Source organism: Lissotriton vulgaris, chromosome 3_1 (genome assembly GCF_964263255.1).
Source record: "Lissotriton vulgaris chromosome 3_1, aLisVul1.2, whole genome shotgun sequence".
Lineage (NCBI taxonomy): Eukaryota > Metazoa > Chordata > Amphibia > Caudata > Salamandridae > Lissotriton > Lissotriton vulgaris.
This window is the reverse complement of record NC_141689.1, coordinates 137,181,970-137,187,022: the sequence shown is the minus strand read 5'-3', so window position 1 is coordinate 137,187,022 and position 5,053 is coordinate 137,181,970.

The window sequence follows — 5,053 nt, the reverse complement described above, 5'->3', positions numbered from 1 at the left end:
GGCCCTGCTGAATTGTAGGTCACTCCCAAAGCATCAGACAGAAATCCACCTACTACTAGCAGAGTTGGACTTAGATGCTCTGTTCTTAACAGAAACGTGGCTTTCCCCTAGCACAGACCCAGACATCAACCAAGCACTTCCTCCCGGATACCTCATTAAAACTCTAAATAGACCGAAGGGTATTGGTGGGGGTATTGCGATCATCTACCGTGATAATCTTTCATGCCAACTTAAAGATAGCCCCATTCTGGATAGTGAAAACGTTCTGTTCTCCCTTCATCTGCCACCATCTACTTCACTTTCCGGGGCCCTAATCTACCGCCCTCCGGGTCAGGTAGGGGGGTTCATAGACTCACTCACGGACGCCATCTCTTCTCGTGCTTGTGTGACCCCTAACTTTACAATCCTTGGAGACTTAAATCTCCACTTCAACGATCAAGGCAACAAACTTGCAACTGACCTAAAAGCCGATCTGGCTTCCCTCAATCTTCATCTACTTAACAATGAACCCACCCATACGAAAGGTCGGCTACTGGACCCTATCTTTTCCAACCTTTCCACCCTCACTGTACAAACCCCTCGGCCCCTTCCCTGGTCAGACCACTTCCTGGTCCCTTTTAAACTTCAACTTCCAGGCAAATCGTCTGACATCCCCCTCCCTCGAGTCCCTTCTCGCCCCTGGAAAAAACTGGACATAACCTTATGGGATCAGGCACTGACGTCCACGGTACCCCTAGTAGACCCTAATCCCTCGTCAGCTGAAATCCAACTTCATAACTGGATAAAAGATTCCCTCGACTCAGTTTTACCTCTTAAAACTCTCCCTTCCAGTAGGAAATCGTCCAAACTACCATGGTTCACGGAAGAACTTCGTGAATTAAGAAGAAAGGGCAAAAGGCTTGAACGCCGTTGGAGAATGAACTGGAATACAAATGACAAAAGCGACTATAGAACCCATATTAGACTTTATAAAAACGCATTAAAAACTGCACAGGCCAATTTTTTTGAGGAGCAAATAGCCTCAGCCACTAATTCCGCGAGAGAGACCTATCGAATAGTGAAACTCCTCACCAAAATACAAGACCCTCCATCTTCCCCAGACGTGGATGGCGCAAAATGCAACCAAATGGCAGATTTCTTTTCGGCAAAAATTGCTAAAATCCTGACTTCCCTTCCAGCCCCATCTACCACTCAAGCACTCCTTGGCTCCTCCCCTCTCCAAGACACCCCGAGATTAACCTCTTTCTCCCAAATCTCCATTGAAACGTTTCTCAACGTTTTACAAAAAGTCAAAAGTGGCTCCCCATCAGACCCAGCCCCCATTAGTAAATTGAAGCTAGTTGCTCCCACTATTGCTCCCCTGTTTACTAAGCTGATCAACGCCTCCTTTGAAAACGGTATAGTCCCGGCAAACTGGAAAAAAGCCACAGTTAAGGCTCTCATAAAAAAAACGCACTTAGATCCCACAGACCCTTCCAATTTCAGACCAATCTCATTGCTACCAGCTATGAGTAAAATAGCCGAACGAGTAGCAAATCATCAACTTTCGGATTTTTTTAGAGACCAACCATCTTCTTTGCATGTCCCAGACAGGCTTTAGACCAGGACAGGGGACTGACACCGCTTTGTTAGCCGTTGTCGAGGAAGCCAGGGGCATATTGGACGCAGGAGGATCAGTGGCAGTGATCCTCCTCGACCTGAGTGCCGCCTTCGACACGGTGGACCATGCAACCCTTGTCCAGCGCCTTGGCCTAATAGGAGTGGCTGACTCCGCCCTGGCCTGGATATCATCCTTTCTCAAAGACAGGTCCTTCCAAGTGGCTGACGGGTACTCCGTCCCCACTGCTCAGTCTCTTAGGTGTGGTGTGCCTCAGGGATCTTCCCTGAGCCCCACAATTTTTAATGCTTACATGGCTCCCCCTGAGGATGTTGTAAAGCCGTTTGGCATTAAATCAATAATGTATGCTGATGACACCCAGCTGGTCGTCTCCCTTAACCAGGCTGACAACGCCCTGTCCAATCTGAGCAGCTGTCTAGAGAAGGTGCATCAATGGATGTGCGAATCAAGGCTAAAACTAAATGGGGAGAAATCGGAAATACTCCTCTTAGGAACCTCCAACAAAATTCCCTCTTCCCTTCCTTGGCCACCGTGCATGGGATCACCACCCATTCCCAAGTCCGAAGTCAAGAGTTTAGGGATATGGCTTGACCAGGATCTAAGTTTCAAAACTCAGGCGAGAAAAATGGCGGGAACCTGCTTCGGCCTGATAAAAATGGCTCGAAAGATTTTACATCTACTTCCGCTCCAGTCCAGGAAACTCTTGCTGCAGGGGCTTGTGAACTCCAGACTGGACTACAGAAATGTCCTGTATCTGGGGGCCCCAGCCTCGGTGATCCATAGACTTCAATGAGCACAGAACGCGGCGGCGAGAATCCTCACAGGAACTTCAACGAGGAATTCGGCCAAATTAGCTCTCAGAAGTCTGCACTGGCTGCCAGTAAAGGAGAGGGTCAATTTTAAGACCCTGTGCATTACTCACAGAATTTTGCACAATGAAGGCCCTCCCATTCTCAGGACACTGGTGACTCAACAACAGTCAAGTCGTCAACTAAGATCTAACTCTCTTTCCCTCGCCAATGTCCCTAGAATTAGGAAAGCCAGAACAGGCCGCCTGTTCTCCTATAATGCTCCTAGACTGTGGAACGCCCTTCCTCTTTCCCTGAGGCAAGAACATAACCACCTCAGGTTTAGGAAACGCCTAAAAACCCTACTTTTCCCTTGAGCTCGCCTTCCTGACCATTCCTTCCCTCAGTACCGTGGTCTTTTTTAGCGCCGGGATGCCTTAGGGTAGCTGCGCGCTCTAGAAAACATAAAATCAAATCAAATCAAATCAAATCAAAAAGTGGTCTATTAATTATGCCCCAGAATATCTCACTGTTGCTCAATGTATCAGGGTCCAGGAGTTCTTTCCAAATCGTCTCCTTTAATACAGCTTTTCGTTTTGCCAATGCCTTTTTATAAATTAGACGTAGAGACCGAATCTGTGAGTGATCTCTTGGGTTGGCTTTCAATACAGCCTTTAACTCTCTAGCAGATTTTCAACATGTATGGTCAAACCATTTAGGGCCCCTAAGCAAGGGGCCAGTTATAGGAACAGTTAATAAAGTCCCCACTTTAGAGACAATCCTCTTGAAAGCTATGGGAATATCCAAAGGGAGGAAAGCAGGGGACAAACAGGATGATATTTCGGAGGCACAAGATTTATGGATGCTATCATAGAGTAAATCCGGGTTCACCTTTGACCACTCAAGTCGGCGCCTTCCGTCCTTGAGTTTCAACACGCCGGAGGATATCGACTTGTCCTGTAACTTCAGAAGATTACCACCCAAATGGATGCAAACAGGAGTATGATCGCTATAAATACTTTCCAAAATTTCAAAGCCCGGTATGATAGATTGAAGGCCTTTCGAGATCAAAATGTGGTCTATAAATGACCCTCCAGTGTGGCCCTTAAATGTAAGAACGGGCTGTTTACTACAAACATCCACCACGATCATGGTGAAAACCAGATCAAATTCGTTAAGTAGATGATTCAGCACATCGCCCCGAACAGAGTGTTCAAAGTGAATGCCCCCATCCTATCGCATCCCATTTCTCCTATAGCAGTTTTCAACGGGTTACCGGACGGATGCACATTAAAGTCCCCTGTTAGCATGAGACAGTGGGAGGCACTTCCAAAATGCTGTTTAACAAAGTCTCCCAACTGGACAATCTTACAAACCCCTGTGGTATTCACTGCGTTATAGAAATTAATCAGACACAGCTTTACGTTCCCTCTGTTTAGAGTAACTGCTTGAATATCAATGTTAGAAGAGGATATTAATTTGATTACACATTTCAAAGCTAAGCCAGTATATATAACCAAACCTCCTTTAGCTCAACCACTGGATGATGGTGTAGCCGGGACAAAAAATGCTTTATATCCCTCTAAAAATAAATTACAATCCACCATCCAGGTCTCTTGTAGGCAGATCACGGGAAATCGCCTTATAAACTCTACCCACTTCGGATTTTGAAATGTCCCTGCCAACCCAGAAGTATTCCTGGAGATGACGTTGTGGGCCACTTGCATTATGGGGTCCGCGAAAAGGGCCATTTTTAGATCCTCTGTAGGATCAGCAGGGCACTCCCCGGCAGGGTCTGTCCATGAAGGCCCACCCTTATATGCTGGAAATGGGGAAATGACAGGGGCTCGTTGGAAACTAAGGGTACTTTCAGTCAATCGCAGTCCTCTAGCGTTGAGAGAGCTGCAAATCTATTTGGCGCTTGTGGGATAGATAGAGGATGGAAATCTCTTAGAGTACTATGTTAAGCCACGTGGGGAATAAGATGGCTGGGTCTGGTACCACTTCAGTTCTGTGTATCTGCCAAATAGTATGTGAGATGAAGTTATTAGTATTTGATGGGTCAGGTTGGTAAAAAAAGCCCAAGGGGAGGATATGGATTCCAGACCCATTATTAAACAGACCAACTCTGGTCACTCTAAATATCCTCTTGACGATCATGCGGTCATTGAAGTTTACAATTATACAGTCACCCCTTCCTGACTTTTTGAATTACCCACCCAACCCACTCGACGAGCCATTATGATATTGCAACCTATTGCTCGGCCCACTGAAGTATTGCTAGAAAGCCAGTGGATCACCTTGTTCTTAAGCTGATAAAAACTTCAGTGAAGCTGTGGTGGAGAGGTAGAACATTCCCAAGAATGACCACCAATGTTGTAGATAGGGGAGGTAAGTCTATTACTGTAGAATTCGAAGTAATAGTAATAGTTTCACCCTGGCACCTACCCCTTTTGTTCCCCAAATCCTGGGGTGTATGATTATGGTATGTCGTTCGGATTGGCCTGTTCGATGTCATACCCTTGGCGGTACCCCCACCAACTTTTCTGATGAACTATTGCCCAGACAGCTTCCGTGGGGTGCGCTAGTGCTAGATGGAGTATCGCAATTAGGTCCACCTGTTGGTTGTACAGGGCCTGCTGGGGGG